The sequence below is a fragment of the Amblyraja radiata genome, chromosome 17 (assembly GCF_010909765.2).
Source record: "Amblyraja radiata isolate CabotCenter1 chromosome 17, sAmbRad1.1.pri, whole genome shotgun sequence".
NCBI lineage: Eukaryota > Metazoa > Chordata > Chondrichthyes > Rajiformes > Rajidae > Amblyraja > Amblyraja radiata.
Window position 1 is genome coordinate 17,378,895 of NC_045972.1, and position 17,164 is coordinate 17,396,058.

The window sequence follows — 17,164 nt, forward strand, 5'->3', positions numbered from 1 at the left end:
ATGTGGTGGCTATGAAAAGGCAAATGATTAAAAGTCTAAACTTGACCACTTCCTGTTTGCACTATATATTGATTTTAGAAAAAACGCTGCCACTTACGGCTGTGGTCTTTGGCCATCTTACTCAGAGTCCCCCTCCGCTCATCAGGTGCAGAAGCTTTTTCCCACCGATGAAAAATAAAAGTGTTAAAAAATGTTGAGATTCTCTCTCCTGTCCATCATGCCATGAAGGCCACGCCCCTTCTGGTGGGAGGCGGAGGGACTATAAAACCCAGAAGTGTGGGCATCGCTCAGTCGCTGCAAAATGGGGAGGGAGAGGTCACGACTCTCTGTCTGAGCTGTGAATCAACTGAACACACTGAATGTCTACTGAACTGTGAGTGTGGTTTTTATGTGGTGTTTTGTGTGGTATATGGTGGTTTCACCCAGCTTGAAATGGTATGAAACTGCATTTGAATTTGGTGGCCTTTCACCCTGCTTCAAATGGTATGAAACTGCACTTGAATTTGGTGGCCTTGCACCCTGCTTGGTGGCATGAAACTGCTCTTGAATTGGGTGGCCTTTCACCTTGATTGAAGTGGCAGGAAACTGCAATTTGGTGGCCTTGCACCCTGCTTGAAGTGGTAGGAAACTGCACTTGAGTTTGGTGGCCCTGCACCCTGCTTGAAATGGAATTTCAAGGAATACCCATGAGTCAACTGCCAGCCCACCAGCTGTGAGTGAGCTGCCAGCCCAAGAATCCATTTGGCCAACAATGTCCATACTAGCCCTTTGGAAACCCATCCCTTCAGCCCGCAAAACCCATACTAGTGCTCCAATATTGGAATTGGTGGAGAGGTGGAATATTGCATTGGGGTACCAGCCCTCCCCTGTGAACATGGGACCCAACTGGTCCCACTTAGTCTAATATATTTTTTAATGTATTCCTTTTCTGGCATCCAGTTATAGGAAAACTCAACGCCCTTTCCTAATGCCTTTATACTGCTACAGTCTTTCTGGTGAGGATACTTCTGTAATGTTGTTGTGGAAGAGACTCAGTATTTAGACTTAGTACAGGTGCACAACCTTTTATCCGAAAGCCTTGGGACCAGACACTTGTCGGATTTCGGAATTTTTCGGATTTCCGAATGGAAGATTTTTAGCGTAGATTAGGTAGGTAGCGCGGGCGGCTTGAAAAGTCTGGAGCGGCTGCCTCCTCGCCGGAGACCGGGGAATCATTGTAAATCATTGCATAAATGTTAGTCAGTTAGTTTGGAGGGATTTTATGTGGTGGGGGGGGGGGGTGAAGGGGGAAACTTTAATTCTTAGTCCCCTACCTGGTCGGAGAGGCGGGGAGCGGGCAATGCCTTACCGGGACGCCGTGCAGTAAGCTCCGGAGCGCTGTGGCCGCCGACTCCCAACATCGTGGAGCTGGGGGCTGCGGGCGTCCGGCCGCGGGCGGCGCCGGTTGGAGCTCCGACCCCGGCAACTCTACCCCTGGCTGCGCGGCGCTCCAAATCCAGCGCGGCCGGACGCCCGCAGCCCCAGCTCCGCGATGTTGGGAGTCGGCGGCGTCGCAGCGCTGGGATACCAGCGGGGAGTGGGCAATGCCTTACCGGGTCGCCGTGCGGTAAGCTCCGGAGCGCTGTGGCCGCCGACACACAACATCGCGGGGCTGCGGCGGAGCTGGGACTGCGGGCGTCCGATCGCGGGCCGCGCTGGATTTGGAGTGCCGCGCAGCCAGGGGTAGAGTTGCCGGGGTCGGAGCTACAACCGGCGCCGCCCGCGGCCGGACGCCCGCAGCCCCAGCTGGGAGTTGGCGGCCACAGCGCTCCGGAGCTTACTGCACGGCGACCCGGTAAGGCATTGCCCGCTCCCCGCCTCTCCGACCAGGTAGGGGACTAAGAATTAAAGTTCACCCCTTCACATAAAAGCCCTCCAAACTAACTGACTAACATTTAAGCAATGATTTACAGATGTTTAAGTGTCTCCCCGGTCTCCGGGGAGGAGGCAGCCGCTACAGTAGAACAGACCTGGGTTGACCGTGGGTCGTTTCGGGTCAAGTTTGGCGCCAAACGCGAGCTTTGGTGTGCAGACGACATCCTGGAAAAAATGGCCGGTTTTCGGAGTTTTTCGGTTTCTGGAACTCCGGATAAAAGGTTGTGCACCTGTAATATGAAGGGACAATAGCATATTTTTAACATGTGTTTCAATAAATAAGGATACCAACCTGTGACATTGTTGCCAAATTTGAAAGTTATTAAATCATAATGAAATACCAGAGCATTAAAAATGGATCTACTAATGATCCTTTTGAGCTAAATTGGGCCCAAAATCGTCCAAAATTTGCCCAACATTTAATACAAATTTTGCTTTCAAAATTTGAAAAAAATGCAAGAATGTTTTTAACTTTAAAAAAAATATATAAGCGAGAAAGAATATGGTAACCTTTAATTGAATTCAATGTTAATTTCCTAGAAATTTGCCCGGAAATCGTGTGGACTGGAGCATACTTTCGACGAGACACAGCGTTATCTGGGACCCGATCATTGTCGATTCCCTGTGCTACAGTGCACACACATAACAACCGCACAGCAATAAGCAATGGAGGTTTCACGGAATTTAAACAAATTAAACACTACAGTAAACGAGCAGCAACATTTACGATAAAAGAACGAAAAAGTCAAAAAGATTTGACCTACCAATGATTCCAGGCCAAAAAGAGTGACCCCGACGTAATTCAGAGATGGCGTAAGCACGGGGGACACTATCTCTTCTGATTTTCCTGCTCGCAGAAAAAATGTTGGCACGTAACCAACCATGAGGCACGTAGTTCACATCAGGATCATTACAGCCACGTTATTTTCATTTCTTTTAAATCGCGGACAATGCAAATACAGACACTGTTGCGTTAACAATGTTAGACAATGGGAGGGACTCCAAAATGAGACATCGATAAAATAGGTGAGCAAACTAGATATTTAGTTCATGATTTTAAGTTCTATTCATTCTTAAGTATTTCAATGGAAACCTTAAACAAAAAATATAAACAATAAAAAAGAAACAATGAATATAAAAAATGGTTACACAGCTTTTAACTCGCACATTTCACACGTAATGAAAGGGACACCGCTACTTACGTCCTGATACAACAACTTGGGGCATCAGAAAACCATCTCATCGGGTGATAAATGATAAAATCATAAGCATAATCAGAATTTGGCTTATATTGAGTTATTTAATTGCAAAATTGATGTAATCTTTCTGGTATAAATTAGCCTAAGCATTTGGTGAAATCTTGCTTGAAAAATGGTACAATAAATGGCAAGAAAACTGGGACACAACTGATATTTTTCTTTGTCAAAACAGATTTATTTATTTTTGTTTCATGTCTGGTGTTTATATTTTGGCTATACACCATGATCTATACTACTTAAAATACAGGATATGATGCAATGGGAATATTACATAAAAAAGCAGAAAATAACCTGGTCGTTTGGTGACCTTCAGTTTCACTACTGTGCTATATTTAAGGAAATACCCACATGGGTTGATGAAAGGAACCTGCAGATAGTGGTGTTTCCATGTTCTTGTATTTGCCTGCAGCAGCCTGGGAGGGTCTGGATCGGGGGGTGCTCCAGTTCTTCCAACATATGAAACGTTTTTTTCTTCATAAACGGCACTAAATATGGTGCCTGTGCATACGTGGTTGTGCAAAAGAATTTCACTGTGCTGTGCATAGGTGACAATGAAGAACCATTGAACTGGTGATAGTCGATGTTACAGCTTGATGCTATCAGAGTAGCCTAGGTGAGTAAATGGTGTAGTGTGTAATGGTACGCACAGCAGTCACTATGCAGCAGTTTGGTGGAAATAAATGGTGAGGGTGGTGGATGAAGTCCCAGTCAAGTATCCGCTTAGTCTTGGATGGTGTCAAGCTTCATGCGTATTGCTGAAGCTGCTCCTAACTTGTGCTTTGTAGATGGTGCCAGGAGAGAGTCAATCACTGCAGCATAACCCACTTATACCTGCTTTTGTATTTATGTTATTGAGTTTCTGACTAAGAGTGACTCCCAGGATATTGATGGCACGGACTCAAGACAAAGTCATGCCATTTACTGCCAAGGTTGGTCTGTTTAACTTTCTTCCAGGAGATGGAGTATTTCTGGCACTCTTATGGCATCAGATTCAGATTCAGATTCAATTTTAATTGTCATTGTCAGTGTACAATACAGAGACAACGAAATGCATTTAGCATCTCCCTGGAAGAGCGACATAGCAAATGATTTGAATAAATAATAATAAGTGTCCGGGGGGGGGGGGGGGGGGGGGATTGGCAGTCACCGAGGTACGTTGTTGAGTAGAGTGACAGCCGCTGGGAAGAAGCTGTTCCTGGACCTGCTGGTTCAGCAACGGAGAGACCTGTAGCGCCTCCCGGATGGTAGGAGGGTAAACAGTCCATGGTTGGGGTGAGAGCAGTCCTTGGCGATGCTGAGCACCCTCCGCAGACAACGCTTGCTTTCTACAGACTCAATGGAGGGGAGCGAGGAACCGGTGATGCGTTGGGCAATTTTCACCACCCTCTGCAATGCCTTCCGGCCGGAGACAGAGCAGTTGCCATACCATACTGTGATGCAGTTGGTAAGGATGCTCTCGATGGTGCAGCGGTAGAAGTTCACCAGGATCTGAGGAGACAGATGGACCTTCTTCAGTCTCCTCAGGAAGAAGAGACGCTGGCGAGCCTTCTTGATCAGAGTTGAGGTATTGTGGGTATTGTACAGTAAATGTCACTTGCCAATTATCAGATCATCTCCAAATGTTATCTTGGAGTTGTAACATGCAAATGTAGACTATTTCATTTGCTGAAGAATCGCAAATGGAATTGAATGTTGTATTATCATCAGTGAACATCCCCATTTCTGATACTGTGATGGAAGGACGATCACTGAATCAACAACTGGCTGTGCCAGGCGCATTGCCCTGAGAAATTCCTGCTGTATTTTCCTAGGGCTGGGATGATTGAATTATACAAACCCCGACCGGTTTCTTTGTGCAAGATACAACCAGTGAGGTTCGTGATGCCTGAATCCTGAAAGGTGAATAATAAAAATAAAAATCACTGCCAAGCCATTGATGTTCCTTAGGTAATGTCATTGGCCCACCCATCATAGAGTCCTGAATGAGAACCTAATTAGGACTTATGGTGATGATTACAGTACAATGTGCTAATCCAGAGTTCAGTTTGGAATATTTGAAGAAACATGGAACTTCAAATGTTGGTTTATACCAAAGAAAGACACAAGGTGCTGGAGTGACTCAGTGGGCCAGGTAGAGATGTTACCTGAGTCACTGAGTTACTCCAGCACCTTGAATCTATGGAATATTTTGTCATTATGTAAATGAATATTTATATAGGCACCTTAAGACCCAAAATGCTGCATTGCCAACACTAATATGTTGGTAATATATTGATAATAATAAAACATTAACAAATATTATTAATAGTAATATTTAGGAATTACTGTTATTAATACCATTAGGAATTGGTAGTTTTAAAAGGCTATACATATACATGTGTATATATATATTTCAGCTCCTGACTTCCCTTAGCCATTTTAGCATCTATAAAGCACAAGTCAAGCATTCAACAGTAACTTGCAACCCATCTTTCATGTATTTTGTGTTGTACGTGTGTTGGCAGATCAATTTCCCTCCTCGGATGAATAAAGTTCCATCGTATCGTACCTGGGTGCTGCAGCAACATCAACATGAAAGAAAATCATTCAGGTCAAAGCTGCCCATGGCTTGATTCAGCATCCGTGAGACTGACTATTCACTCCCTCCACTAACCATCACAACTACAGTGTGTGCCATGTACAAATATACTACTTTTTATTCGACAAGGCTGCTCAGAACAACAACACATGAAGTTCCTCCCACAAATCGCTTGCTGTTTCCACCCACTAATCTTGCACAAATACTACCGCTCATTCAATGCCAGGGGGTAATAATCTCCCAACAGTCTACCCCTCAGATCTTAGGGGGTAAGGAGTGGGGGAGGTACCTTCACCACTTATTACGGTACAACTTCGAGAAGATAGCTTTCGATCACCATCTACAGGGCAGGTAGGGATGCATAACCAATGCTGGGCATGGCTGCATTAAAATTAAAAGGTCTCTTAATTATTTATCAATCCTATGTCTATAGTTAATTGCAAAGGATTATTGTACTATTCATTATTATAACATTCGATTTTGCTTATTCCTCGTACAATTTATCCACACTTATTCTTACTAAGATCATATCAAAACTGAAATGAACCTGAAATGTTTTATTTTTCATAATAAAAGATGATTATTCTTATGCTCATATTATTGTATCAAATAAAACTGTTGCAGCATCCACGGATTGTTTGAGACTGTTTGGCAGCGACTGAAGGAGCGCATTCTCATCTTTACCTCTATGAATAACAAATCATCTTATGAATGGTGAAATACCGGGGGCAATGGAGGTGTAGAGGGTAATGGATGTCCATGTATGCTGTATCATTCTAGGCACATATAGTAATGAAAAAAGGGTAATGAATGATAGGGGGAAGAAATTAATCCTAGTGCTAAATGTATACGAGCAATGTGTCTGGGTGAACTAACCCTTCATGATTGATTCAGAAGTGAGCACAGCGTACACTCCCCATAGTAGTTTAGTGCCAGAGACTAAAGATGAACTGTCACCCCTCATTCTTTTTTCGAGGGTGGCTGGTATTCAAACATGTGTAAGCTACCATTAGTTGTGCAAAGGTCGGAGTCTATCTAGAGCACCGTGATCAGTTTTGGACACTGGCAACATAGTGTTGCAAAACATGCATGAATGATGCCAAGGATTAACAGATTGAGGACAGGCTGCATAAAATGACTTGCGATTACTTCTGTTTCTAAGGTTTCAGATAATTGATCAGTTTAGGACTATAAAGGGATTTGATAGAGCTTGTACAAGTACTCTGGGGAAAAAGCACAAAGCAAAAGTATCTCAGTGGGTCAGGCAACATCTCTGTTAGACATGGATAAAGTAGGTGACGTTTTGGGTTAGGATGCTTTTTCAGACTAATTGTACTCCGGGTGTAGGGGGAGACAGGTGGAAAATATGTGCGGGCGGGAGAAATCCTGGCGTGATAGTTGAACACAGGTCGGGGGGGAGTGGGGGGGGGGGGGGTTGACAGAAGGGAGGGCAAAGGACAAAGGTGAAAAGAAGACAAAAGGTTGTAAGATAAGGAGAGAAGAGGAGTGAAATATGAAGCCAGAGGAAGGGAGATAGGTGGCAGGGGAAAAGGGGGGTGGGAGAGTAGGAGAAATGGATGAGTATCCAGGTTAGGCACAAGGGAAGAGATGAAGAGAAAAAGGCATGGGGTGGAGGGTTGATACCTAAAATTGGAGAATTCAATGTTCATACTGTGTAGGGAGTTTGTACTGTGTACTCCAGCTTTTTGTGTCTATCAATGCTCATTATATTTGGTTGTCGGATACCCAAGCAAAATATGAGGTGCCGGGTCCACATTTGCATTACTCTGTTTCATAATACCTGACGTATTGCTGTTTTGTTTCATACTTCCTGAGAATCGTTTCTTGGGGGCTTGCTTTCGGCTTTAGACTTTAGAGATACAGTGCGGAAACAGGCCTTTCAGCCCTCCGACTCTGCACCAACCAGCGATCACCCCGTACAATAGCACTATCCTACACACTAGGGACAATTTACACTTTTTATTAACCTACGTACCTGAGATAGACATAAAAGGTTGGAGTAACTCAGCAGGTCAGGCAGCATCTCCTATAAACCTGTACATCTTTGGAGTGTGGGAGGAAACCAGAGCACCCAGAGAAAACACACACGATCACAGGGAGAACGTACAAACTCCATACAGACAGTACCCATAGTCAGGATTGAACCTGGGTATCTGGCACTGTAAAGCAGCACATTTACCGTTGTGCCACTGTGCCACCCACTGCTATCGAGTTACTGAAGAACTTTGGCTTTTTTGTCAGTGCACAAATAGATTATTGCAGCAAATATCCCATTCCCCATAAAGATCTTGCTTTTGCTCCTGAAATAATCTTCAACGTTCAATTGCTTGCAGCTCGATTCACAACTTTCCTTTTCCTTGATGGGCTATCCAATGAAAGAACTAGAATAGCAGGCAACTAGAAGCTAAGCTGTCGACCAGACTGAAAGATGTTAGACACAAAATGCTGGAGTAACTCAGCGGGACAGGCAACATCTCTGGTGAGAAGGAATGGGTGACGCTTTGGGTCGAGACCTGAAACGTCACCCATTCCTTCCCGCTTAGTTACTCAAGCATTTTATGTCTGTCTTTGATGTAAACCAGCATCTGCAGTTACTTCCTACACCAACTGAAAGAGGTGTACGTCAAATGAGTTACTCCCAACTTATCCACATCTAGTTTGTCACTGTGGAGCAGACTACATTGTGAACACTGTATGTAGAACATCCATTTGGAAGAAGTGCAATGAAACACTCCAGCAGTTTGTTTTCTGCTCCAGATTTCAGCACCTGCAGTATCTTCCGTCTGCATAAATATACTATTGAAGGGAGGATCTGCAGCCCCATCTAATGGCAGAAGTTGGCAATTACAATAAAGGTCCATCCTGTTGATGTATTCATTGTTTAGATAGATTAGATTCTATTTGTTGTCATTTGAACACAGAAGTTCAAACGAAATTTAGTTTCTGCAGTCATACAAACAAGAAGAAGAACCAAGACACAACACAATTTACATCCATCACAGCGAATCTCCTCCTCACTGATGGAAGGCAAAGTCTTATCTCTCCCCTGCACTCCCCATTCTCCTCCCGATGTCAAAGTCAAAGCCCCCAGCGGGCGATGGTAAATAAGTCCCGTGGCCATTAAAGCCGCGCCGGGCGATGCAAGGCCGGGCGATCCAAGGCCGCGCTCCGGGTCTTAATGTTGGAGCCCCCGGCGGGCGCTAGCAAGTCCCACGGCCATTTAAAGCTGTGCCGGGCGATGTAAGGCCCCGCTCCAGGTCATCCTCAACCCCGCAACTCGGGCGGGAGAAGACGCCGTTGCGGAAGCTCTGAAAAGCGGTCTCCCACCAGGGACCCGCGGGCTCCTGATGTCACCGTCCACCGGGCCGGTGGCTGGAGCCTCCGAATCTCCGGGGTCGGCCCCAACGACAACGGAGACCCGACAGAAAAAAGGTCGGGTCCACCGTACAGGGAAAAGGTTTTAAATGTTTCCCCCCTCACCCCCCGACCCCCCCCCCCCCCCCTTACACATACCCAGTTTTTAAAAAACTCTGTAAACTACACTCAAACGAGTCAAGAAAATATAAATAGACAAACGGACTGCAGAGGCCGCCGCGATGTGAGTCGCGCCGCCCAGACACCTAAACTGTTACATTACCCTGAACTGTGTGGGAGAGTCAAACAAAGAATAGAAAATGTAATTATTATTAATCAATCTCCGTGTGGGATCTTGAGAATAAGACAAGGTTTTTAGAAAAAGCAGGAGCATTGGGAAACTGAGGGAGGCCTCCCAAGGCCAGAAAAAATAGCTATAATTCACATTTCTATCTGTATTTTTAAAATATCCTTTTGATTTGACATTACTAGCAATTGGTCCTGTATTATGTGAAGTGTGAAAACCAAGATATTTATCTGAGATAGATACTGTATAATTAGGTTAAATCACACTGGTGTCGTTTAAATCTCAATTTACATTTGATCCATAGAGACAAGGGACTGCAGGTGTAACTTGACAAAAAAAGACACAAAGTGCTGGAGTAACTCAGCGGGTCAGGCAACATCTCTGGAGAACAAGGATTGTTGATGTTTCAGGTCAGGATCCTTTTTTAGGTTGATGCTCGGGTCATGACCCTTCTTCAGACTGACGCTTGGAGTCAGGACATCCAAGCTGCCACAGATGTTAGAACATAAAGTAGTGAAAAAAAATTAATTCCCATTTTCTGAACTGCTTTCTACTACACCCCTCAGCAACCAAAGACTCCAAGTTTCTCCTGGTCTAAAACCTCTGAGTATGAAGTGAGAGTTTCCCACAGAATAATAAATAACTGGGCACCTGGGAAGTGTAAAAATCCCAACAGAAGCCCAGCTATTATCATGGGGGATCTCTCAAAATGCATGAAGACAAGCTTAACACTCACTCTTGCTGAATAATCTAGAGCCAGGTGGCACATCCTCAAGATGGGCAGCGCAGTTGGTAGCAGTAGAGTTGTTCCCATACAACACCAGATACCCAGGTTCAATCCCAGGTCTGTTTGGAGTTTGCACATTTTCCCTGTGACGGTGTGGATTTTCTCCAGATGCTCCAGTTTCCTCCGACATTTCAAAGACGTGCACGTGATCTCTGTTCGGCACGGACTCGATGGGCTGAAGGGCCCGTTTCCATCCTGTATCTCTAAAACTTAAACTGAACACTAAGATAAATGCTTGGACTACTGATTGGGGATGATCAGCCATGATTACATTGAATGGCGGTGCTAGCTCGAAGGGCCGAATGGCCTACTCCTACACCTATTGTCTATTGTCTATTGACACTAAACACTGAAATGAGAAGAAATGTCTTTACTCGGGGAGTTATGAAACTTAGGAAGTTATGTCAAAAGGGGCAGAGGACACCCAGCCACTATTTATTTTGGGCAAAAGACTGAGATAATTGGTCTCTTAAGAGAGGATTTGGGGATGGTGGAAAAATGGACTGGAGTGAGATACCATTGAAACAGGCTCAATGAGTTTTATGTCTACTCCAGGTCAATCCCACATGTTCTAATGTTTGCAACAATTCATCATTGTCACTGCATCAGGACAGGCCAGAAATTTGAGCCAGAATGAATGATCCACATCCAAGGACAAATTTTAAACAAGACCCAAATTCATGTTAAGATATGTTTGTAGAAGGTTAAATTCAAGAAGGCAGTTTTGGCAGTGCGTTTGAAAGAAAAGTTGAGGAAAATGGGATCCTTGATAGCTCATTAATTCGGTCATCATAGACACAATAGACCAAATGATCTCATTCCACATTGAACAATAATGTGATGAATAGCTATATAGTGGTGTATACATTCATCTATTACCAAAGCAGTTCAGGGAATGAAACTATATTCTAAAGAATAAATTCGAATCCGACTACAATAGTTAAATAATCTGAGTTTCAATTGATATATATTAAAAAATCTGCAACCATAAAACTGTTAGATGTTCTGTTAAAAATCTACTGGTTCTCTAATGCCTTCTGCCATCTTTACTTCTGCCCAACCGTGTGCGGACGTGGCACCGACGGATGAGAGGCCGAATCAAAGAAGTCGAAGCCAAAGAACCGAATGGAAACGAGGCCTGAACGCCAATAAACCGAAAGATTACGAAGAAGAAATGCCTACTAACCGAAAGGGCGGGACGCCTAAATGCAAACTAATCGAAAAGCTCCGTAGCCTAAAAGCAAACTCACCGAATGGCCGCTCCATCGAAACGCCACCTACGCGAAAGGCGGCATCGCCTACAGGCCAACGAACCGACTGCCGCTCAACAGAAACGTCCAGTAACGGACATGACGTTGCCGGGGGGCGGGACTTGTCAGCGATTGGTCCAGATCCCCGCGTCCATCACATCACTGTGAAGGCATGAAAATTGTCCTACACCTCAGTTCTACCCGACCCGCAGCCCGCGTGTCCCGAGCGATGCGCACCTTCAGCCGCTTTCAACTTGGTGCTTGGGTTCAGATTGCCCAGTCACCTATGGCTTGTGTGGGAAAATGAACCCCATGCTCCCTCTCCCCCTGCTCTCTCCCCTCTTCTTACTCTCCCTCCCTTCTCTCTCTCCTCTCTCCCCTCTTCTCTCTCCTCCTCGACCCTCTTTTTCTCCTCCACTCTCTCCACTCTTCTCTCTCCTCCTCTCTCTTCCCCTCCTCTCCAACCCCATCTCCCTTCCTTCTCTCTCCCCCCCCCCTTCTCTCTCTCCCCTTCTCTCCCCCTTCTCTTTCTCCTCTGTCTCCACCCGCGGGAGCGTCCCTCAGTCACTGACCACGATGCACCGCCATCGGACCCCAACCTCCACACCAGGGTGATTTCCCCCCCCCATCCGACCCCTGGACCCCAACACCCACACCCGGTGATTCACCCCGGCCGCGGGGACAGACGTTTTATTTATTACCGTCTCGGTGCTTGATGAACGCACCCAAGCTCCCACGCACAAAACAGGCAGCAACTCTGGAGAGAAGGAATGGGTGACGTTTTGTGCCGAGACCATTCTTCAGAGTGCGACTGAAAGGTCTCGACCCGAAACGTCGCCCATTCCTTCTCTCCAAAGATGCTGCCCGGTGAGGCTGCTGTCACACAGTGACCCAGCCGGTGAGACTGCTGTCACACAGTGACCCAGCCGGTCAGGCTGCTGTCACACAGTGACCCAGCCGGTGAGACTGCTGTCACACAGTGACCCAGCCGGTCAGGCTGCTGTCACACAGTGACCCAGCCGGTGAGACTGCTGTCACACAGTGACTCAGCCGGTCAGGCTGCTGTCACACAGTGACCCAGCCGGTGAGACTGCTGTCACACAGTGACTCAGCCGGTCAGGCTACTGTCACACAGTGACCCAGCCGGTAGGACAATGTTCATGCCTTCACAGTGATGTGATGGACGCGGGGGTCTGGACCAATCGCTGACAAGTCCTGACCCCCCCGGCAACATCATGTCCGTTATTGGACGTTTCTGTTGAGCGGCAGTCGGTACTTTGGCCTGTAGGTGACGCCGACTTTCGGGTAGGTGGCGTTTCGACAGCAGCCATTCGGTAAGTTTGCTTTTAGGCGACGTAGCTTTTCGGTTCGTTGACTTTTAGGCGTCCCGCCCTTTCGGTTAATAGGCGTTTCGTCTTTGGACTCTTTCAGTTTATTAGCGTTTCGGCCTCGTTTCCATTCGGTTCTTTGGCTTCGACTTCTTTGCTTCAGCTTCTTGTCTGTCGGCGCCACGGCCAGGTACCCTGCCCAACATCAACCTCGGTGCCCTCTCAATGACAACTAGGGTTGAACAATCATGCAGGCCTTGCCTTTGATATTTACAACTGGCAAATTAATATATAATTTATTAATAGATATAACATATGCTTTATAGTTCTGAATTGAATTCAAATTGGTAATTAGAACACAAGTATAGACAAACCAGCCACCAATTTAGACACAAAATGCTGGAATAATTCAACAGTTCAGGCAGCATTTCTGGAAAAAATGGATACGTGACATTTCGGCTTCAGACTCCTGACCTACAGTTACTCCAGCATATTGTGTCTATTTTTGGTATAAACTAGCATCTTCAGTTCCTTGTTATTACAGCCTCCAATTTACATTTGTAATCAGAATAGATATATACAAATAAATCCATCATAAACTCGGTGAAATAGTTGATGGAAGGCACAGCAAATTGTGGTTATTCTTTATTTTGCCTTTACTATCACTTGTAGCTCCAGTGAATTCCTGATGGGGGCGCTGCTGACCTGCACTGAATGCATTATTAAGGATATATCGATACTGAAAAACAACCTGCTGGAGGAACTCGATAGATCAGGAGGCATCTGAACAGGTAAAGAGATAGTCAATGTTTCTGCATCAGGTCTGAAGCTGAGTGTCAACCTGAAACACAGACTATCCAGTTGCTTCCACAGATAATGTCTGACCAGCCAAATTCCTCAGGCAATTTAGTTTAGTTCAGTTTAGTTTAATTTAGTTTAGAAATCCAGCACGGAAACTGGCCCTTCGGCCTACCAAGTCCTCATTGACCAGCAATCTCCACACATTAACACTATCCTACACACACTAGGGACAATTTACATGTATACCAAGCCACTTAACTTACAAACCTGTACGTCTTTGGAATGTGGGAGGAAACCGAAGATCTTGGAGAAAAACTACATTGTCACAGAGAGAACGTACAAACTCCAGACACACAGCACCCATATCAGGATCGAACCCGGGTCTGCTGGCGCTGTAAGGCAGCAACTCTACCGCAGCGCCACCGTGCCGCCCGAGTTAGTCTTTTGAACTAGATTACAGCATCTGCAGTATCTTGTGCCTCTATATCAATGTCCAAATGCTTGAATCTTTGCACAGATGCAATAAAAAGTAAAGAGTTTCAGTGTTGAAACATAATAATTTGTCCATCAAATAGTGGATTGTACCCTCAAAGGTCAGTATAATCGTTGGAAAGAATCACATTCACAACAATCAAATGGAAAATCTAATTTATCCCCTAGGCTCTACACTCCTCAAATCTAGCATTCTGCAAACCATCAAAATCACCCCACCTACGAAGACCGTCACATCAGCGGCTCCCACTCCAGGCAGGTTTCTGGTGCCAAGGCAGGCAAACCAGGCCAGCTGTCGGTGGTATGGTGTAAATGCACATTGTCACCAGTGTGTAGGATAGTGCTGATGTGCGGGGTGATCACTGGTCGGCGTGGACGGGGCGCCAAAGGGCCCGTTTCTGAAACTAAACTAAACTAAACTAAAGATGGTGTACTGCAGTCCTCATAATGTGACGCAAGGCTTGAGGGTTACATTGAAAGCTGATGGATATCTGGATACTCCCAACATTCCTCCTTTCACCCGCAAGACCGCAACACAGCCGATCCTGGCATGAAGCTTAGGAAATTCACTGAAGCCTCCTCCCACTAGTTACTTGTCCTCTGCCAGAGGGAAGAATAAGGATAACGATTTCCTGAGGTTCCCATAGCTAATAATTTCTGAAATTCTTTCTGGCATTCTTAATGTTCTGATTTGAAGTTCACAATTAACAGAGGTCAAGATGAGGGTAATTCATCAACGGCTTCTGATGAAACTTGCCAAAGATCTTGAAAATGCATGTCCTTTGCCTGAAGAATATTTTCTCTGGCATAATTCCAAGTTATGCCTTTCAGAACCTTCAGCTTCAGCTGCAAACCCACAGAGATGCCTGAAGTGCTCAGATCTCAGATAATGGAACTGCACAACCAGACATTGCCTGGATGTCAGAGAAAACTTAAACCTTATTTTATATATTTTTTTTTAAAACACACGCACAAGGACATATCACATGATCCACCATGCATCACCCTAATAATATTCCAACATATACCGACAAACACTGGCTAGGCTTTGACACACAGTGTCTCTTGCCCTGAATTGGGGATTTGAAAACCAGAGGACACAGATTTAAGGTGAGGGGAGAAACATTTAATAGGAACCTGAGGGGTAACTTTTTCACACAAAGGATGTATGGAGGGAGTTGAGGCAGGTACTAACACAGTGCTTAAGAAACATTTATACAGGTACATGGATAGGACAGGTTTAGAGGAATATGGACCAGATGCAGGCAGATGGGACTAGTGTAGATGGGACATGTTGCAAGTTGGACCATGTATCATGACTTTGACTTCACTTTCTGGATTATTCCAGTTCTTATTACTTCTGGTCATATATTTTCCTTCAGTGTTTCACCATGCATGTTTGTCATGGTGGAAATGCTTTTGCAAATTTGGACTAAAAAAGTAATTTATTCATTATTAAAGTCAATCGACAGCAAACTATGAGAACCTTATATTTTACCATTTCCATTCACTGATTGTTTCCACATTTCTGTTTGTTGTGCATTCATTCACCATTGCCAACTCATTCTTATCTGGTTTCACCTATGGCCACTTCTGGATACCGAGCCTCAACCATGATATCTCCCTGTTGCCAAGCATTTTAACTTTCCTTCCCATTCCCATACTGACCTTTCTGTCCTGGGCCTCGTCCTCTGTCAGTATGAGGCCAATTGGAGGAACAGCCCCTCATATTTCCACTGGGCAGCTTACAACCCAGCAGCATGAATGTTGATTTCTCTAATGTCAAGTAATAACTACATGGTACTTTTCACAACTTTGGGACACTACATCATGCCACAGACCTAATAATATTATCAGTATTGTAGAAAAAAATGGCATCTAATTTGTTTACAGCACGCTGGATAGAGATACTAGATACAGTGAGATGTTGCTCAGATAAATGATGTCAACATAATGTGTAAATATTGGCCAAGTTAGTTGGAGCCACTGTTTTAGTTCCCTTTGGAATGATGCCATTAGAACTTCTTTAGCATCCATCTGAGTCCAAATAGGGAAATTGTTTAAGTTCTTATCTGAAAGACGCTGCCTCCAACATTGGAGCATTCTCCAAAACATAGGCTGTATAAGCGAATCAGGCTGCAAGCACTCTTTCCCCAGTTTTCATCATGTACAATTATGAGAGGCATAGATAATGGTAGGTGGTCTCTGGCTATCCACAGGGGAGAAAGGTTAAATACTAGGGGGCATAGGTTTAAGGTGAGGGGTGGGGTGGGGAGTTTAAAAGGCGAGGCAAGAATTCAAAAATATATGTACACTGAAAATGCTTGGATTACTCTGTCAATGGAGCTGGTGAAACCAGGTAGGATAGTAATGTTAAAGGGATCTGAATTGACACATGATAATAATAATAATAATAATAATAATAATAATAATAATAATAATAATAATAATATATTTTATTGTCATTGCACGTCAATGCAACGAGATTTAGTATGCAGCTCCAACCGATGAAAAAGAAAAGTAAAATAAATAAATAAGCTGTGTGTCGTGACCATCCGAGGGAGACAGTCCATGGGGAGTGGTGGGCACTCAGCAGGGCCGGTTCAGAGCCGCTATAGCTCTTGGAATAAAGCTATAGGGAAGGAATAAATGGATAAAGACCATGTGTAGGGAGATGGGATTAACTTAGATTGGGAAAATTGTTCAGTGCAGATATGGTGAGCCAAGGGGCTTGTTCCTATGCTGTACAGTAATATCAAACGTAAATGTATAGACCATGAGCCTTAGTATCAGCGTTAATTGTATTATTCTATGCTATTAAACCTGCACTTTTAACTCGGATAACCTCTTTTTGTTGCATGAATATACTTTACCTGGGTGAATGAGGGGAGGTAAAATGCTCTACCTGTACAGGTGGTGGAAACAGAATCACTCAGGGCTTTCAAAAGGGAATTGGATGGACATTAAGGGAAAATAATTTTCAGCCCTTTTGGAAAAGAGTGAGATGGAAGGAAGTTATCTACTAAGAAATAGAATAGACTTGATGACCTCCTTCTGTGCCTCAATTATTCTA